Source organism: Tamandua tetradactyla, chromosome 2 (genome assembly GCF_023851605.1).
Source record: "Tamandua tetradactyla isolate mTamTet1 chromosome 2, mTamTet1.pri, whole genome shotgun sequence".
NCBI classification, from domain to species: Eukaryota; Metazoa; Chordata; class Mammalia; order Pilosa; family Myrmecophagidae; genus Tamandua; species Tamandua tetradactyla.
In genome coordinates this window covers 142,171,564-142,190,923 of record NC_135328.1, presented here as the reverse complement: position 1 = coordinate 142,190,923, position 19,360 = coordinate 142,171,564, and the positions used below count along the sequence as shown (strand labels likewise).

The 19,360-nt window shown below is 42.4% G+C and overlaps 1 pseudogene; it reads right to left on the bottom strand.

Annotated features, from left to right (window-relative positions):
- Nucleotides 1-16,056: 16,056 nt before the first annotated feature.
- On the bottom strand, nucleotides 16,057-19,111 carry LOC143662370 (importin-7 pseudogene; annotated as a pseudogene).
- Nucleotides 19,112-19,360: the final 249 nt, after the last annotated feature.

Genomic DNA, 19,360 nt, shown 5'->3' with positions numbered 1-19,360 from the left:
GGATGGGAGAGGGGAGAGTATGAGGCCGGGACGGCAATGCCAGTATCCTGTGACCCAGCCTCCAAAGCAGCAAAACTTGAGAAAGAGGCCATGGCTACACCTTTCTTAGGGGGACTTTTCCTTAGAAAGGCTCTAGAGAGTGCAGTCTAGTAGGGAGCATGCTGGGCTAGACAGGGAAGATAGGAGTTTGACCCTGCCTGGATTTGCTTGTGGTGTGGCACTGTGCAAATCTGGGGAGCTCAGTCCCTCCTAGAAGAGGAGGTGGGCAGAGAGCACTGGGTGGTGCCTCCAATACAGATGGAAGGAAGAGAACTGGGAGGGAGGGCCCAGAGGATGGGCTTCTCCAAGACCTAGGCTGTTAGCTTAATAGGGATCCAGAGGATGGAGGCAGGAGTCCTGTCCAACGAGACTCGACTGGAAGACATATCCGGGTGTGTTATGCATCCATCAGGGCAGAAGGACCTCTGAAGCTCAATAGAATGCTAGGGGATTGCTGGAATGCAATGTGTGATTGAAACATGGCATGGCCTTGGCTGCCCTTTCTGGTGGTATTTCTGAATGTCAGAAATTTCAGAAACACTAGAAGGATGGATGGATATATCCTGCACATGGTGGAGTCAGTTCTCCCCAGGGGTTCAGCCTCAGACTGTGGCAGGGGTAGGGGCCTGAGAGAATCATGGATCATCATCTGAGACCCATAGGAGCATCCTTCAACCTCCTGCTGATGATAGAGGGCTTTTGCTGGGCAGGCTGGAGGGGGACTGTCAGGCTGAGTGAGCCATGAGGTGATCTGGATGCCATCTTCTCCACTCTGTGGCTCAGGAGCACAGTGCTCTCAGCCTCTAGGGCTGCTCAGGGGACCTCCAGGGCTGAGAGTCAAGCAAGGCTGGGGAGAGCGTTACTTTGTTCATCCAGGTGCACCTCCTACTGTGTTCCTTCTGTACACTCAAGCTGCCTGCCCTGGGTCTCAGGGCCCCGGGATATACACTTGTGCTCTGATACCCAGAGTTTAGATGATAGCACACATTGGCAGGAGTTTGAGTGGAAAGGGAGTGAGAGCTGGACCAGGTGTCCTCCACCTGCCTCCCTAGATCCACTCACCTTCCACACCCACTCTGCTCTCTGCCCTAGAAACACATCACTCTAGGGGGTCCCTTGCCTCTGTTTGGGTTTGGTCAGCAGGGGTCTTCAGCAGGATATTGGGGGAAGGAAGGAAGGCCCATGTGTTTATTATCCTGAAGGTTTCCTTGGTCACCTCAATAGAAGACACCCCCCCACCATTTCTCTCTGGGACACCTTCTCTGCACTGCTTCCTCCTTCCAGGTTCACAGATTCTTTCCTTCCCCTTTAGGGTTTAGGGACTATGGCTGGAAGACCCTAATGTGACCCCCTGTGATTTCCTGCCCTCTGGCATCAATACTTTTGCGGAATTCCCAACCCTGAGGACTGATAGGTCTTCATTTGCCAAGATGCTCTGGCAAATACCGTGCAATGGGTTGGTTTAAACAATGGAATTTATTGGCTTATGGTTTTGAGGCCTGGCGAAGTCCAAAATCAAGGCAAGATGATGCTTTCTACCCAAAGTCTGTAACTTTCTGGTGTGGACTTGGTGAACTTGAAGTTCCTTGGCTTGAATCTTTGCCTCCTGTCCCATGGCAATGATGTCTCCTTTCTCTTCTGGGTTCCTTTGACTTCTAGCTTCTGACCCCTCCTTGTGGCTTTCTCTGTGAGAGAATTTCTTCAGTTTCTAAAGACCTCCAGTAATCCAGATTAAGACCCACTCTCATTTGGTTGGGCCAATCTTAACTAAAATGACATCTTCAGGAGTCCCTATTTACAGTGGGTTCACACGTATAGGAACGTAGATCAAGACCAGGAACGTGTCTAAATTGGGGGATATAATTCAATGCACAATGGGGTGCAATCTGTAACTTGCTTCTGACCAGCAGAGTATGGCAAAGTTGGTGGGATGTCACTCCTGCAATTATGTTATATTGCATAAAACTCCATCTTAGCAAACCAGAAGAGTAAAGACTCTCTCTCCACTGCTGGCTTTCAAGAAGCAAACAGCCATGTTTGTGAGGGGATTTACACTGGGAAACAGGTGGCAGGGATGGGCAGATGGCCTCCAGGAGCTGGAAAAAGCTCTTGGACAACATCCAGCAAGAAAGCGGGGACCCCAGGCCTACAACCATAAGAGAGGAATCCTGCCAACAGCCTGAGGAAGCTCGGAATCAGACCCTTCCCCAGTTGAGTCTCTGATGAAACAGCAGCTTTGTTGGACCTGAAGCCTAGAGCCCAGCTCACTGTACCCAGATTTCTGACCCACAGAAAGTGTGTGATGACAAAATCATGCTGTCATGGTACTAGGCTTGTGTTAATTTGTTATGCAGCAATGGAAAATGAATATAGGTGGTAAAAGCTGCACTGTTCCCAGCCTTGGGGCCCAGCACCATTCCTGTGGTTCCCCAAATCCCAGCCACCACTGATCATAAACCCTTCCAGATCATCTTAACTGACCCTGACCTCTGTTTTCTGTTGGGTCCTGACTGGCACAGTTTATCTTTTGCTATCAATTTCCTTAGTTCCATCTCATCTTGTTCCTGGGCTCTATTATACCACCCAAGGCCTCAGCTCCTGTCTGCAGTCATGTCTAAGGGTGGGTTCTGGGTTCAGGCCTGGGGTGGGGAGGACCCCTGCTTTCCTTACTTCAGGGGTCACCTCAGTGCCCTTGCTCATGTTCTATAATTCTAACATGCCTTTATTAAAGGCCTCTTCAATATTTGTGTGAAGTATGTTCTCTATTTATGATTGGGTCCTGAATAATAGAGATGGGAAAAGTGAGAGGGAAAGGGCCAGGGGAGAAGTAGGGGACAGATCCTGTGACATCCTTGGATGAGACTTTTTGCAGTTTTACCTGGCTTCACTTGCTTTAATTCTAATGACCTGTGTCGAAGGCTAAGGGTCAAGGATGAGCATTACTAAGTAACCACTTGAAGCTGAAGTCTTCATATTGTGCATCCTTCACTTCTGTTGACCCGGGACATGGGCAGAAATCCCTCTTGCTTGACAGTTGTTTCTTTCCAGGCACTTTACCAGGTTGACACAGTACTGGCTACTCATGGTGGTGCTTGCATAAATATTATAGATAGAATTTAAAAATTCATGACATCGATGCAATCAAACTGAATTTCCCTATTCTTAACTTCAAGTAGTTGCTTGTTAAATGTGTTCTGACATGGTACCTATTATTCCTATGTCCTTGCCATCTTTTATTCCTGGAAAAGACACTTGAAGCCCATCTTGTTTTTCCCGTAGACATAGGGAATTCAATTCCTGCCAAAGGACTTCATGCAAAAACTTTGCAAAATGAAATTGGTTTCAAATGCCATGTGCAATCAACTCTAATTAATAATCCCATACAGCAGAAAGCTTTCCAAGGAGACTATAACTTTAGAATGCTACTTGGTCAGTCACACATATCCTATGTGATGACTATAAAAATAGACTAGTGGAATTCAAGAGGCTGGTTTGACTTGAATTTGGCAGGTCTTTGAAGAAGTCTATGGGATCTCTAGTTGTAAGTACCCCTTGAGAAACAGAGACAGAGTGCAGATGCCTGTGGGGCCTTACTCTCAAGAGCATTGGCCATTACAGGTTATTCCTTATGCCAAACACAGAATAACCCAACCTTCAATTTGTAACCTCACTGTTACTTCCCATTGTCAAGGAGTTTCAAATTGTGACTTAGTTGGAGTCAAAATCAAAGGCATGCCTTGTGGAGGTTGAGTTGGAAGCCACAAAGTCAAGAATCTTTTTGTTACTATGCTAGTGTATTAGTTAGGGTTCTCTAGATAAACAGAATCAACAGGAAACACACTCAAATATAAAATTTATAAGAGTGTCTCACATAACCGTGAGAATGCAGAGTCCAAAATCCACAGGGCAGGCTGTGAAGCCGACGATTCTGATGGAGGGTCTGGATGAACTCCACAGGAGAGGCTTACCGGCCAAAGCAGGAAGAGAGACTGTCTCTTCTGAATCCAACTTAAAAGGCTTCCAGTGATTAGATTAAGCATCACTCATTGCAGAAGACCTGCCTCTTGGCTGATTACAAATGGAATCATCTGTGGACGCAGCTGACATGGTCATGATTTAATTATATGAAATGTCCTCATTGCTACAGACAGGCCAGCATTTGCCCAACCAAACAGGTACCACCACTTGGCCAAGTTGACACATGAACCTGACCATGACAGTCCACCCCTTGTCAACTTGGCAGCTATACATATCATCTTAAACCATACCTAATTTCTGAATAAAAATAAATAAAGCTCACATTTTTTCTTTCACCTAACAATACTCAACTGTCCTGCGTATAACTGGAAACACATTAAATCTTTCCAGAATAGGGTGCAAGTCCTTGGGTAATATTCATTCTTAAACTTGATATCTTACAACCTAAATAGTATAACATGAACAAAACAGCATTAACTCCTTGATTCTGTAATGGATCATGTGGTCATAGTTCATATTCATCACTACCTTCTTCCACTACCCATTCCATGTTCCTTTCACCCTCAGCAAGCACTTCAGCTGGTCGTGGTTCTTTGCCTTGTGTGGTGACCCAAACCTTCATTCCTGAAGTTTCAGAGCCATTGGTAGTCCTGCCTGAATTGGGTTGTTGTAGTTTTCCATTGATTTTAATCACAGGGCATGGTAGTACTAAAAGACACCCTAGGGGATCTCCTATATTCCAAGAAAACTCTTCTTTATCTCCTTTGTGTAGTTGCAGTCCTATTCACCCCTGATAGTCAGGGTCAATCACCCCAGCCAATAATGTAATCCCCTTCTTAGCTTCTTGATCCAGTGACATGAGTAGCCCAAAGTGACCAGGTGGCAGTCTTAGATTCCAGTTCAAAGGAATCATTGTTATTCTCCTGGTAGAAGCACTCCCCCTTTTGGAACTAAAACCTGTAGACCAGCAGAGCTCAGGGTTGCAGGAACAGGAAGCAAAAATTTTCCTAGTGGATCACTAGGGGTAATAGTGAGTGGTACCACTCCCATTTCCACCCCTTGGTTCCTGGACCCATGGATCCTGGCTATGGGAGAAACAGCACCATAAAGCTGATGCTGATTCAGAGCATATACAGCTTCCTGGAGAACATTACCCCAGCCCTTCAAGGTATTGCCACCTAGTTGGCACCGTAATTGAGTTTTCAAAAGGCCACTCCACCTTTCTATCAATCCAGCTGCTTCTGGATGATGGGGAACATGGTAAGACCACAGAATTCCATGAGCATGTGCACATTCCCACACTTCATTTCCTGTGAAGTGTGTACCTTGATCAGAAGCAATGCTATGTGGAATACTATGACAATGGATAAACCATTCTGTAAACCCACAAATGGTAGTTTTGGCGGAAGCATTGCATGCAGGGAAAGCAAACCCATATCCAGAGTATGTGTCTATGCCAGTTAGAACAAATCGCTGCCTCTTCCATGAAGGAAGTGGTCCAATGTAATCAATCTGCCACCATATAGCTGGCTAGTCACCTCGGGGAATCAGGGGATGAGTGTGGGACTCTGCTGCTGGCAGAGTGGGCACTCAGCAGTGGCTGTAGGCAGGTCAACCTTGGTGAGTGAAACTCCTTGTTGCTGAGTCCATGCATAACCTCTATCCCTACCACCATAATCACTTTATTCATGAGCCCATTGGGCAATGACAAGAGTTGCTGGGGAAAGAGGCTGACTGGTATCCACAGAATGTGTCATATTATCCACTTGATTATTAAAACCTTCCTCTGCTGAAGTCACCCTCTGGTGTGTTTTCACATTGGATGCAAATATGTTCATGTTTTTAGCTCACTCAGAAAAGTCTATCCCATATTTATTCCCCAGAAATCTTTGTCACCAATTTTCCAATTATGGTCTTTCCAAGTCCCTGATCATCCAGCCAAACCATTAGTAACATCCCATGAGTCAATATACAAATGCACCTCTGGTAAGTTCTCCTTTCAAGCAAAATGAACAGCCAGGTGCACTGCTCAAAGTTCTGCCCACTGGAAGGACTTCCCCTCACCACTCTTCTTCAAGGACACCCCAGAAAGGGGCTGTAGTGCTGCAGCTGTCCACTTTCGGGTGGTACCTGCATATTGTGCTGAACCATCTGTAAACCAGGCCCGAGTTTTCTCTTCCTCAGTCAATTTATTATAAGGAACTCCCCCAGAGGTCATAGCTGCACTCTGGGAAAGAGAAGATAATGTGATGGGCATGGAGACCATGGGCATTTGGGCCACTTCTTCATGTAACTTACTTGTGTTTTCAGGACCTGTACTGGCCCTATCCCATTTTACAATATAGTGCTGCTGTGCACACCCAACTTTATGGCTTGATGGGTCAGACAACACCCAGCTCATGATGGGCAACTCAGGTCTCATGGTAACCTGGTGGCCCATGGTTAAGCATTCAGTCTCTACTAAGGCCCAGTAGCAGGCCAAAAGCTGTTTCTCAAAAGGACAGTAGTTATTTCAGAAAATGGTAAGGCTTTGCCCCCAAATCCTAAGGGTTTGCATTGTGACTCTCCTATAGGGGCCTGCCAAAGGCTCCAGAGAGCATCTCTATTTGCCACTTACACTTCCAGCACCATTGAATCTGCTGGATCATATGGCCCAAGCGGCAGAGCAGCTTGTACAGCAGTCTAGACCTGTGGCAGAGCCTCCTCTTGTTCAGGTCCCCACTCAAAATTAACAGCGTTTCTGGTTACTTGGCAAATGGGCCAGAGTAACACACCCAAATGAAGAATATGTTGTCATCAAAATTAAGAGACCAACTAGGCCTTGTGCCTCTTTTTTGGTCATAGGAGGGGCCAGATGCAGCAACTTATCCTTCACCTTAGAAGGAATATCTCAACATACCCCACACCACTGGACACCTGGAAATTTCACTGAGGTTGAAGGCCCCTGCATTTTTGTTGGATTTATCTCCCAACCTCTGACATGCAAATGCCTTACCAGCAAGTCTAAAGTAATTGCTACTTCTTGCTCACTAGGTCCAATCAACATGATATCATCAATATAATGGACCAGTGTGATGTCTTGTGGGAGGGAGAAATGATCAAGCTCCCTGTAGACAAGATTATGACATAGGGCTGGAGAGTTGATATACCCCTGAGGTAGGACAGTGAAAGTATATTGCTGACCTTGCCAGCTGAAAGCAAACTGTTTCTGATGGTCTTTACTAGTAGCTATTGAGAAAAAAGCATTTTCCAGATCAATAGCTGCATACCAGGTACCGGGGGATGTATTGATTTGCTCGTGCAATGATACCACATCTGGAACAGCAGCTGCAATTGGAGTTACCACCTGGTTGAGCTTACAATAATCCACCGTCATCCTCTAAGACCCATCTGTTTTCTGCATGGGTCAAATAGGAGAGTTGAACAGGGATGTGGTAGGAATCACCACCCCTGCCTTCTTCAAGTCCTTAAGAGTGGCAGCAATCTCTGAAGTCCCTTCAGGAATCCAGCATTGCTTCTGATTTACTATTTTGCTAGGTAGAGGCAGTTCTAGTGGCTTCCACTTGGCCTTCCTCACCATAATAGCCCTGACTGCACAAGTTAGAGAACCAATGTGGGGATTCTGCCAGTTGCTCAGTATGTTTATACCAATTATACATTCTGGAATTGGGTCAATTATGCATTCTGGAACTGGGGAAATAACTACAGAATGGGTCCGGGGGCCCACTGGACCCACTGTGAGATGGACCTGAGCTAAACCTCCATTGATCACCTGGCCTCCATATGCCCCCACTCTGACTACTGGACCAAAGTAACATTTTGGGTCCACTGGAATTAATGTCACTTCTGAACCAGTGTCTAATAATCCCCCAAATATCTGATCATTTCCTTTTCCCCAATGCACAGTTACCCTGGTAAAAGGCCATCGGTCTCCTTGGGGAAGGCTTGGAGGAAGATTAACAGTATAAATTTGTGGCAGTGTGACAGGGTTCTCCCCCAAAGGGACCTGGCCTCCCCTTCATTCAAGGGGCTCTGGGTTTGTAAACTGTCTCAAGTCTGGAAATTGATAAGGGGCCATAACTCTGTGTTTTTGTTATTCAGGTTAGACTTCCGTTCACTTGACCTAGAATTCTTTGTTTATACAACTCAAACAAGAATTTAGTAGATTGCCCTTCTATTGTATTTCTAGGTATGCCATGATTTACTAGCCAATGCCACAATTCTCTGCAAGTCATACAATTTTGAACCCTGCTTTGAGTTTGCTGTCTATTATAATAGCCACGTCTACCTTGTCATTGGTGATTAAGTGCTGCCACCTGGTTTCCGCCAGCTCAGGATCTGGTCATCCGCATTGTGTTAACGGATTCCAGCTCAGTGACAGCAGTTGCTACAGTAATATCTGACCTACAGAGAAATGCAACTACAGAGCTCTTCAAGGATGATAGTGCTAGTCTCACAAATTTATTTCTCACTGTTCTGGTAAAAGGTGCATCCTCCGGACATTCTTGGGGTGTAAGAGCAGGCTTTGCATGATAAATCCACTCTAACATTCCAATATCTCTAAGCCTCTGGATCCCCTCATCTACATTATACCAGGGCAGTTCTGGCATTTCAACCTCAGGTAATGTTGGCCACCTTTTGATCCATGTTTCAACCAACCATCCAACCAACTGTTAATTCCTTTTTTAACCTCTGAGCTATAACATTGAATGCAGAATCTCTGCTTCATGGGCCCATATCAATAAATTCAGCCTTATATTCCTCCCTTCATTATCCCACACCCTTAAAATCCATTGCCACACATATTCCCCTGAATTCTGTCTATGTAAATTGGAAAGCTCACACAGTTCTTCTGGAGTATAACATACCTCCTCATGTGCGATACTTTGTACCTCACCTTTACAGGTCTGTTGGGACTTTAGTCTAGTTATAGGTCTGGAAGAAATAAGGGGTGGTGTGTGTGGGTCATGAAAAGAATTAGAAATATCTTCCAAGCCATTTGCTTCAGTGCATTCATTTGCAGTCTCATCTGGTGAAACAGGATTAATCACTCTAGGGCTAATCCCTTCAAGAGGAGGTTGGGTGGCCAACTCCTCAGGGCAGGCTGGAGGTGGGGCAGCTGTGTCCTCAGGGCAAACTATTACAGGGTTATCTAGAGAAGACTCACCATGACCTAGGGTTTCAACCTTACCCCCGACATCATTATCAATCCATATGTCACCATCCCAATTTTCAGGGTCCCACTCTTTTCCAATCAATGCCCTCACTTTAATGGCAGACACCATGCAATATTGAGATTTCAGTTTACGTTGTAAAGTTGCTACCCTAACAATATGATTCTGAGTCTGATTTTCAGAGATCTCTAGGCTACGGCTACAGTAAATAAGATTTTCCTTCAGGATACACATAGAAACTTCTACATCTGTCAGAGAGTGCTTAAACTTCTCATTTGAAGCCTTAAGCCCATCCCTTTCACTCCTTAATGTAGCCAGTGTATCTAGCAACAACCAGCCAATATCTCTATACCTCTTATTTCCACAAAACTCTGTAAAGGTGTCAAAAACATTATCCCCCAGAGTTTGGCTTCATACAAGCAAAGCATTAGAATTGAATGGTGATATTTTGACAATCTCTTTTGCCAACTCACTCCATGGACTGTGAGTGTCATTCTGATTATGGGAACCAGAGTCCATAGGGCCTGTGAGTCTAGTCAGAGTAGAAAACCATTCATAAAAACCCACTTTTAAGATTCTGTTTTTTAAGAACCACTCCTGGTACCAAGTTGTATTAGTTAGGGTTCTCTAGAGAAACAGAATCAGCAGGAAACACTCGCAAATATAAAATTTATAAAAGTGTCTCACATAACCATGGGAATGCAGAGTCCAAAATCCGTAGGTCAGGCTGTGAAGCTGATGATTCCGATGGAGGGTCTAGACGAACTTCACAGGAGAGGCTCGCAGGCTGTAGCAGGAAGAGAGCCTGTCTCTTCTGAATCCTCCTTAAAAGGTTTCCAGTGATTAAATTAAGTATCACTCATTGCAGAAGACACTCCCCTTTGGCTGATTACAAATGGAATCAGCTGTGGATCCAGCTGATGTGATCATAATTTAATTCTATGAAATGTCCTCATTGCAACAGACAGGGCAGCACTTGCCCAACCAGACAATCCGGTACCACCACTTGGCCAACTTGACACATGAACCTGACCATGACAGCTAGCAATCTGTTTTTATCTGTTTTTTTAAACTTTTAAAAGTTGCAACAAATTATATAACATTAAATTCCCATTTTCATCATTTTTAAGTGTACAATTTCATGGCATTAATTACATTCACAATATTGTACCACCCTCATCAACATCCATTACCCAAATTTTTTCATTAACCCAAACTGTGTACCCATTCAGTAGTACCTCCCATCCTGCCTCCCCACCCCTGGTAACCTCTAATCTGTCTCTAGGAATTTTCCCTCTAGCAACCTTTATCAGGGCCCTCAATTTTCTACTTGCCAAATACATGTAAGAATAGAATTTGAGGCATTCCTCTAAGGCCACAAGGGTCCTCCCCTATCAAAATATTATAACTCATCTCAAAATCCAATTGTTTAGTTTACTAAACTTTTTTCCAGGAAGGGCCTTTAGATCCCCTTTCCAGCTGCATTACAAACTGGTTTCTTACCTTAGAGTCACAGACACAGTCCTTTGTTTTCCCTCTTATTGACCTCTAGGGACTCCGTGCTCTTAACCCTTCCAGTCCCTCCTGTCTCTTCCTCTTTCTCCCCTCCCCCTTCTTTCCCTTCTCTCCCCTCTCCCTCCTTCTCCCTCTGTTCTAGTTTGCTAGTTGCCAGAATGCAATATACCAGAAACAGAATGGCTTTTAAAAGGAGAATTTAATAAGTTGCTAGTTTACAGTTCTAAGGCCGAGAAAATGGCCCCAATTAAAACAAGTCTATAGAAATGTCCAATCAAAGGCATCCAGGGAAAGATACCTTGGTTCAAGAAGGCCGATGAAGTTCAGGATCTCTCTCTCAAGTGAGAAGGGTACATGGTGAGCACAGCGTCATCTGCTAGCTTCTTCTCCTGGCTTCCTGTTTCATGAAGCTCCCCAGGAGGCATGTTCCTTCTTCATCTCCAAAGGTCGCTAGCTGGTGGACTCTGCTTCTCGTGGCTATGTCGTTCTGCTCTGCTCTCTCTGAATCTCCTTCATTCTCCAAAATGTTTCCTCTTTTATAGGACTCCAGAAACTTATCAAGACCCATCCAAATGGGTGGAGACATGTGGTCACCTAATCCAGTTTAACAATCACTCTTGACTAAATCACATCTCCAGGGAGATGATCTGATTACAGATTCATACACAGTATTGAATAGGGATTATTCTGCCTTTACAGAATGGGATTTTGAGTAAAACACGGCTTTTCTAGGGGCATACATCCTTTCAAACCAGCACACCATCTCTCTTTCTTCCCCATCCTTCCCCATCCTTCCCCCTCCTCTCCTCTCTTCCTTCCCCCTCCTTTCCCTTGTCTCTCCCACCTTTGCAGAAGCAGGTCACAGGTAAGAGGATCTGGGAGAAATGAGCTGCGCTCACATCCCACACAGCAAGGTCCCTGGGGAGGAGGACTGAGGGGTGGACTGATGCAGGTCTAGTGCACGTTTCCCAAAAGCAGATGACTGAGAGCTGCCTGGGAGCAAGAGCTCAGATCCTTAGAGAATTAGGAGAGAGACCCAGGGAGACTGTTCTCTTTGCTCCTAGGATGATATCCAGAAAGCAATTTCCAGACCAAAGGGAAGTATTGGACAAAACACAAGCAGGCAAACCTAAACAAACCAACAGAACACCTCCAGTCCTTTCCTGGGGGATTTAGTCTTCAGAATGAACTTTGGAAGGGCATCATCATGAATTTACCTGTTCACTGTAGGCTTAGCCTGTTTATTGTAAGTTTGATCTCCATTAAAGCTGAACAGGCCCAATAAACAAATAGCCTAGCTTTCACTTCAAAGCAAACACACAGGGAAAGACCAACAATTAAATGCTTAATTGTTGGCTGTCAGTTATGGACATTAAAAGCTGCCCTTGAGGTGTTTGGGGACATGGGAAAAAGCACTGATGCTTGAATTCCAGCTATTTGGTAACTTTGGACCATGGTCCTAAAGCTGCCTCTGAGCCTCAGAAACGTCCAACCTGAAATGAGACAGCTCACAGGTGCAGCTGGATTTTTCCTCCTTTTTATGGGGAGATGTTCCCTTAACAGGGAAAACTTAACCTTCTGGTGGCCCTCATCAAGAAGATTAATGTCAGGAAAAAACTAAGTTCTTGTTTCCTTTCTATTTTAAGGCTTCTTATTTTTGGGTCCTTCCTTGAGGACCTGGTTATCTCAGTGTGGAGACCAGGAAGTTAAGTGTGCTGCCAGAAGTATCTTTTGGGCCCAGTTTTGGCCCGCGGCAAGCACAGGCTCTTCAGACTCCATCTTCAAGAGTCCCACAGTATTCAGAACAATTCCACCATGTTTGCAAATTATTCTTGTTCAGAAGAAGAAAAGGTTAGGCTTCTTCTTCCTCTGTTTCCTTTTAATCCATCTCTATTTCTGTGACTACCAGCCAAAAGTGGGCAAGCCTCATTTGTGTCACTATAAACAAACAAGATCTTCTCAATTTTGTTACTAGCCGTAGAATAAATGACATTGTTAATTCCCAGGAAATTTTGTGGCATGTAGTGACAGTGGGTGGCAGGGTGAGGGTCTAATGACATCACTGCTTCATTTTATTCCCCAAATTCAGTTTTTCCATGAAGTTTTTTTTAAAAAACAGATTAATTTCCTTTATTGAATACTGATAAATGGATAGTTTTTTTAACGGATATCTTGTTTACAAAGTAGTGAAAGTTTTATACTAATGTCAGACACAAAGAAATCTTGAAACTCACATAAAATCTGAATTAACTGATATAAATTAAGAAAGTTAGAAAATCTACATACAACTAATTACAAAGTTGTGAAGACTCTCAAAAATTTCCAAAAGTCCTGCAAACATCTAGAAACTCTGATTACCGTTTCATGATCTATAAGAAATTAGAATTTCATGTTAAATGTAAGGAAATACTTTTATGTGATACAATAGAAACTACCATTGAACTCTATTTAATACTAAAAATATAATTTAGTTATAATGACTAATTTCAAGTTAGAATGTATAAATTAAAAACAAAGCAAAATCGAAGCATACTACGTCCTAATCTCTGGAAAACAGGGTTCTAAAATCTACCCTAGGAGATTAGTTCAGATTGTATGATATAAGAGACAACAAAACTTGTTCTCAAAGTCATACTAATATATTTTCCTTAAACAAAACCTCTCAGCAAACAAGAATTTTCAGACTGCGCTTGTGGAATAGCTAAAACATTTATTAGTTATGGTTTTCCAATAACAAGAGGTGAAAAATGAATTAGAATTAATTCAAAGAGGAGTGAAGCATGAAATTTTTAAAAGTAGACTAGCTATTAGCTAAGGGGTAAAAATTAGAGGAAGATAATTGTTTCTTCTGTAATACTATTCAAATATCTCCACTTTGTACACAATGTTGCTTATATACAACTACCCACTTTTATGTTATTTATATAATAGTGAAATTCCCTTTAGCAAGCTAGGGTATACAGATGGTGTCCAACTTTGAGGAAAGTAGAAACACACTTTATTAAGTTTTCACCACACATTTTAGGTTTTTTCATTTTTTGCCAAGATTTTGGTAGTAAATTCATAAATAGAGGAAATGCTTTCATTCCTTCCATGATAAAAAAGAAAGCCAAAGTGCCAACAGAACTGGCTTAATTAATGATATATAAGAAAAACACAACACCGATGGGTTTTCTTAATTTTGAATTTTAAATATCAATATGCGCATTTCATTTTTACAGTTATGAATTTCCTAGTCTTAGAGAACAGCATTTAATAATTTTTAATCCTTTAAGAGATTGATGCTTTCAATTTCAAACATTTTGTGTATATGTGTATAAAAAGCAACCCAATGTATAACTGATCTGACAGCTGTTTAAGATCAATAAAATATTTTTAAACATGCAGGTAGTACAGAGGGAACAAACCAACCTCCCCACATTATCTTGCTGCTGGCTTGTTTTGGTATCAATAGTGGTTTTTGGAGGGAATGCGTGTGCCTTCAGCCTCTCTTTAAGATGAGATACCATAGTCAACATAAAGGGAAGGGAAGATGAAGAAAGGGGAAGGGGCGTGTGCTGGATTGAAATGATGTGTGTACCCTGGAAAAACCATGTTTTAATCCTAATCCCTATTCAGCACTTATGTTTGAAACTGTAGTTAGATCATATCCCTGGAGATGTGATTTAATCAAAAGTGGCTGTTAAACTGAATTAGGTGGAGACATGTCTCCACCCATTTGGATGGGTCTTATTAGTTTCTGAAGTCCTATAAAATAGGTAACATTTGGAGAATGAGAGAGATTCGGAGAGGGCAGAGAATGCTGCAGCACTCTCTGAAGCAGAGAGTTCACGAGCCAGCAACCTTTGGAGATGAAGAAGGAAAATCCCTACCGGGGAGCTTCATGAAACCTGAAGCCAAGAGAGAAAGCTAGCAGATGACGCCATGTTCGCCATGTGCCCTTCCAGCTGAGAGAGAAGCCCTGACTGTGTTTGCTATGTACCTTCTCACTTGAGGGAAAAACCCTGAACTTCATTGGCCTTCTCAAACCAAGGTATCTTTTTCTGGATATCTTTGATTGGACATTTTTATAGACTTGTTTTAATTGGAACATTTTCTCAGCCTTAGAACTGTAAACTAGCAACTTATTAAATTCCCCTTTTAAAAAGCCATTCCATTCCTGGTATATTGCACTCCGGCAGCTAGCAAACTAGAACAGGGCAAGTGTTGAATGCCAAATTTTAAGTGTGTACCTTTTCCAGGTATAAGATAAAAACGGGCCAATAAGGAAAAATAAAATTTATAATTAAGGAAAAACACTGCAATCAAATCAAAAGACATTTTAGCCAAATTAAGTTATTTTAATAGATTGCATATATAGGTGTTTAGCCACACTTGTCTATCTACTCTTTTAAGAGGAGAATTTTATACCCAATTTACATGCTTCAGATAAGATAGCCTTTCTTATTTGCTACAGTATGGTCTTGTATCCAGATTTCTGCTTGTACACTGAAAGTTAAGAAAAAACGTAGGACACAGAAGATGTTGCCATTTTTCAGTAACAATGAAAATATCATTAACCCCTTTTATATAATGAATTCAAGTCACTATCAGAGGTGAGTTCACCACAAATCACTAGGTACAAAATTGCTAGGTCATTTTTTAATTAACTTGAAATTTCCCCCGACGCCCACTGTATTATATCTCTTTTTTTCTTGTAAACGGCAAACATTTTGTTATTTTATACATAGGCTAGCAGGCTTGTTTCAAAATCACAGTGCTAATTCACTTACAGATTTTTAAATCAGTTATGTAGTGCTACAAAAAATGTCCAATCTACATAGGAACAATCTTTGTTGCCTGAAAATGATGATGTCTGAATAAGGCTACCAGATTATCGTATTATATTTACATATAAAGAGTAGATCCTCAAAGATGAGGAAGAGACACAAAGTGGACAAATACTCACAGGTGTAAAAATTCCATCTACCTTTAAGTTTATACTGTAAATGAGACATTTTAAATAGTCCTGTTGCCCTTGTCTATTTTTTCCTCAGAAAAAGAAAAGCTGACTTCATGACATCTCCTCTTGTTTGTAGATTTCCACAATGTCATTTGAAGCTTCAGAATCAGGCTCTTACTTTCTTCAAAAAATAAAGAAAATACCCCCAAGTCACCCTCCTGCCCCCACAAACCCCCTCGGGTGTGTTTTCCAGTGCCAGGTTGCATGATGAGTTCCACCTCCTGGGTTTTGCTGCCCAATCTGTTGACCAGCTAGTTAAGAGCAGATGACACGAACCAGGCCTGGACCACAACTAGGAGGAACACCAGCTCTTCACTACAATCGCACAGCAGGAAGGAAAGCGGTGACTCAACTCATTCCTTGAGCTGGGCCTCCAAAACTGAAAGAACTTGGCACAACTGGAGCACTGAACTTGTATCCTCTGTGCTTCTCGATCATTTTGGATTCATGGGCTGCTCTTCTTTGATCTGCCAGAGTTACTATATGCTATACCTATTTCTCTGTTCTTCATTATGACCATGAGTCAGAGCCTGATACAGGATTAGGATATTGAATAGTTTGAAATATAGCTTTAAATGTCTGATACTCATCAACAGGGTTATCTTCATCATCGGTGATTGTGCAATATCCTCCTAGAGCAGCCTCCTCAGCATCATCTTCTTCCCAATTTTCATCATTTCCGTCCTCAACTGCTTGTTGAGCTAGAATCTTCAAATATTCTTGTCCATCTTCACCATTGCCTAGAGCCTTTGTATCATCATCATCATTATCACTGTCATTCTCATGTTCTGCATGGCAGGCGCATGCTCCTTTTAGTCCATTAAATAAGAGTAAAATAGCTAGCAAAAATCTGCCCAGAAACCTGATTTAAAACTTGTAGTATTTTTTCCATATCAATAAGAACACAAGAGACCCAAACACACATTTTTCTGTTGTGAAGCCCCAAGAAACAATCAACATCATTAAGCCACTGTGTAATAAAATGACTTGTAAATGATTCAACATTATTAGGGAGGCAAAGATTTTCTAAAGTATTGAGTATTAGGTGTGGGTTATAATAGAAAACAGTAGTGGCAACCTGCAGGCAAATTATTCGAAGTTCAGTTGTCTTAACTTCTCTTGCCAGTCTCCCTAAAGCTTCTTCAATGAATAAGGGAATGCACTGATCAGTGTCACGCCATTTGCACTGTAGAATGATGACCTCTAACAATTTTGATACATGACACTCTGCATCTTCTGCTGCAACTCCTGTAAGAACCTTTTTGCACATGCTGTATTTCATTTCAAGATATTGGTATCAGACAGAAGTGTGTCTGTATCAACTGTCACATAATTATACATCAGGGGCATCATTTCTATAAAGTAATCCAAGCCATCTTGCTGAAAAGCCTCAAATACAAGGGGTAGTAGTTGCCACATCTGTGGAGATACTTGTTGTCATGTCAAACTATGTGCTAAAGAGAAGATTTCCTCATTAGAATTCTAACACATGCTGTTGTAAAACAGTACCAATGACCTGTAAGTTGATCCCCTCAAGCTGCTGGGTTATCTCATTATGATCTTCATCTACACTAAGAAGCGTGTTAATAGTATTCAAAATTCCCATAGCAGTAACTGCTTTATCATCGTTTCCTTCTTCATCGGGCCCAGTTTGAACTAATTTGTTAAATGTCATCGCCAAATGTTGCATCATTTCTACTGCAGTAGGAGTAACTTCTTCACTATACTTCACTATGCAGATCATTTTCTGAATTACACTGGTTAGGTCATCATTTTCTGTTTCTTCATAATACGAAGAAGAGCTTGCATTATGGTCTAATAAATAGTGTGATGTATTCCTTAGCTTTTTCTTGATTACTGATCAAAACCTGAAGTGCAACAGCAGCTCCCATTTTCACAGCCATTTCCCTATCATCAATCAGACATCTTCTGGTAAGCTTTAAGGCTGTTTGTAAGTTCTGATCACTTTTGGACTTCACTTCGCAAAAATAGTGAAGGACCCAGTAAGCCCTTGCTCTCATGTAACCTAGTTCACTGCTGAAGAGGGGGAATACATGATTCTGCAGCGTGTATTCCGTCTGATGTTTGTAGATCTTTTTCTTCAGAAGTATTTCCGCTAAAGAGCCAATCATATGCAGGGCTCATCTTTTTTTTTCCAGGATCAGCATTTCCTTCTGAAGAATCTGGTAACAAAATCCCATAGTTTTTTGTAATACCTCTTTCCTCTTACTACAAAGTGTAAACAAAAGTGTCTGGGCAGCAGTGGTAGGAGAAATAAAATCTTCAAACACATAAAATTTCATTCTTATATATTCATATGGATCTTCTTGCCAAAGTTCTTCATCAGCATCTGTACAGCACATCAATGGAAAAATAACATCTTGGATAATGCCCTGTATGTGAGGCTTCAGATTCTTCCAGGGGAGATCATGGGAAACTCCTTGGTTAATATAAATTAATGCCGAGGTGCCATGTATTGCTTCTCCTTGTACTGATGTAACACCTTCAGTAAAACTCGTTGGACACCTACAGCAAATGCCTTCAGAGATACTGTGGCAAATTCATCATACTCCTTGGAAACATTGCCAGGACTTCCATAGCTTTCAAACAGACTTGCTAATACATGCAAAGCCCACTTCTTACATTTCCACCATGGCAACTCAGGTCTATCAACTTTTCAACTTGAAGTGTTTCATTAGGCACATCCATGTTCACAACAGTCTTCAAAATTTCTATCCATTCTGTCAGGTTCTGTTGGTTTATCAGTTCCAGTGATAGTGTATACTGAACAAGAGCATAGAAGATCTTGAATATTTGTTTCTGGATAAGAACAAATTCATCAGAAAGAAGCTGAGTAAAACGATCCTGTAGAACTGATAGGAAATGCATTGCTGCTACCAACGGACTACGTTCTCTGGTTTCTTGTACTCATAATTTTCACGAGTTGATACAGGCAAAGAAGAATTCCTAGCCAATAAGCACTGCTATCAGACTGAAGATAAAAGTCAATTTTGTCCGCAATGGCAGTCCAGCAGTTGGATAATCATGTTTGATGATATGATGAATGCATGTAGTAAGTTGTACCTGATGATCTCAGGAGAATGGATAATGGTTTCTACAGTATTTTCTCCAATACATTGTCGCTCTTCTTCTGGAATAGCATAAGGGGATATATCTGCTGGCGTTGTTTCCTGATCAGACCAATCCTGTGTTACTGTATTTTTCAAGTGATAACACCTGCCTGTCTCACAGGTAAATCCCGTTGTTTCGACAGTAATCTGAAGCAGTGTTGAAACAAAATGCAGAGACTGGTGTGCTTCCTTGAGCTGGCGCTCCGCGGCCTCACGCAAGGCTGAGCCCACGGTGCCCCCCGCAGGCCCTCGCTAATGGTGTTGGGGTCCATAGCTGCGCGGGCTCGGACAAACCCGGAGCTCGGGTGCTGGCCGGCCAGGAATAGCGCCGCTCACAGCGCGCGTGGACCCACCGCGCTCCGCAGCTGCAACGGGCGCAAAAGGTCCGTGAAGATTTTAAAGAAATGTTTCTCAGATTAAAATGGCTCAGAAAAATTATTTCATCTCCTTGTGGTTGCTCACCTATAAAACAAAAATATCTCCCTTCATATTTAGCAGTACTTTACTTTTTTAAGATTTGC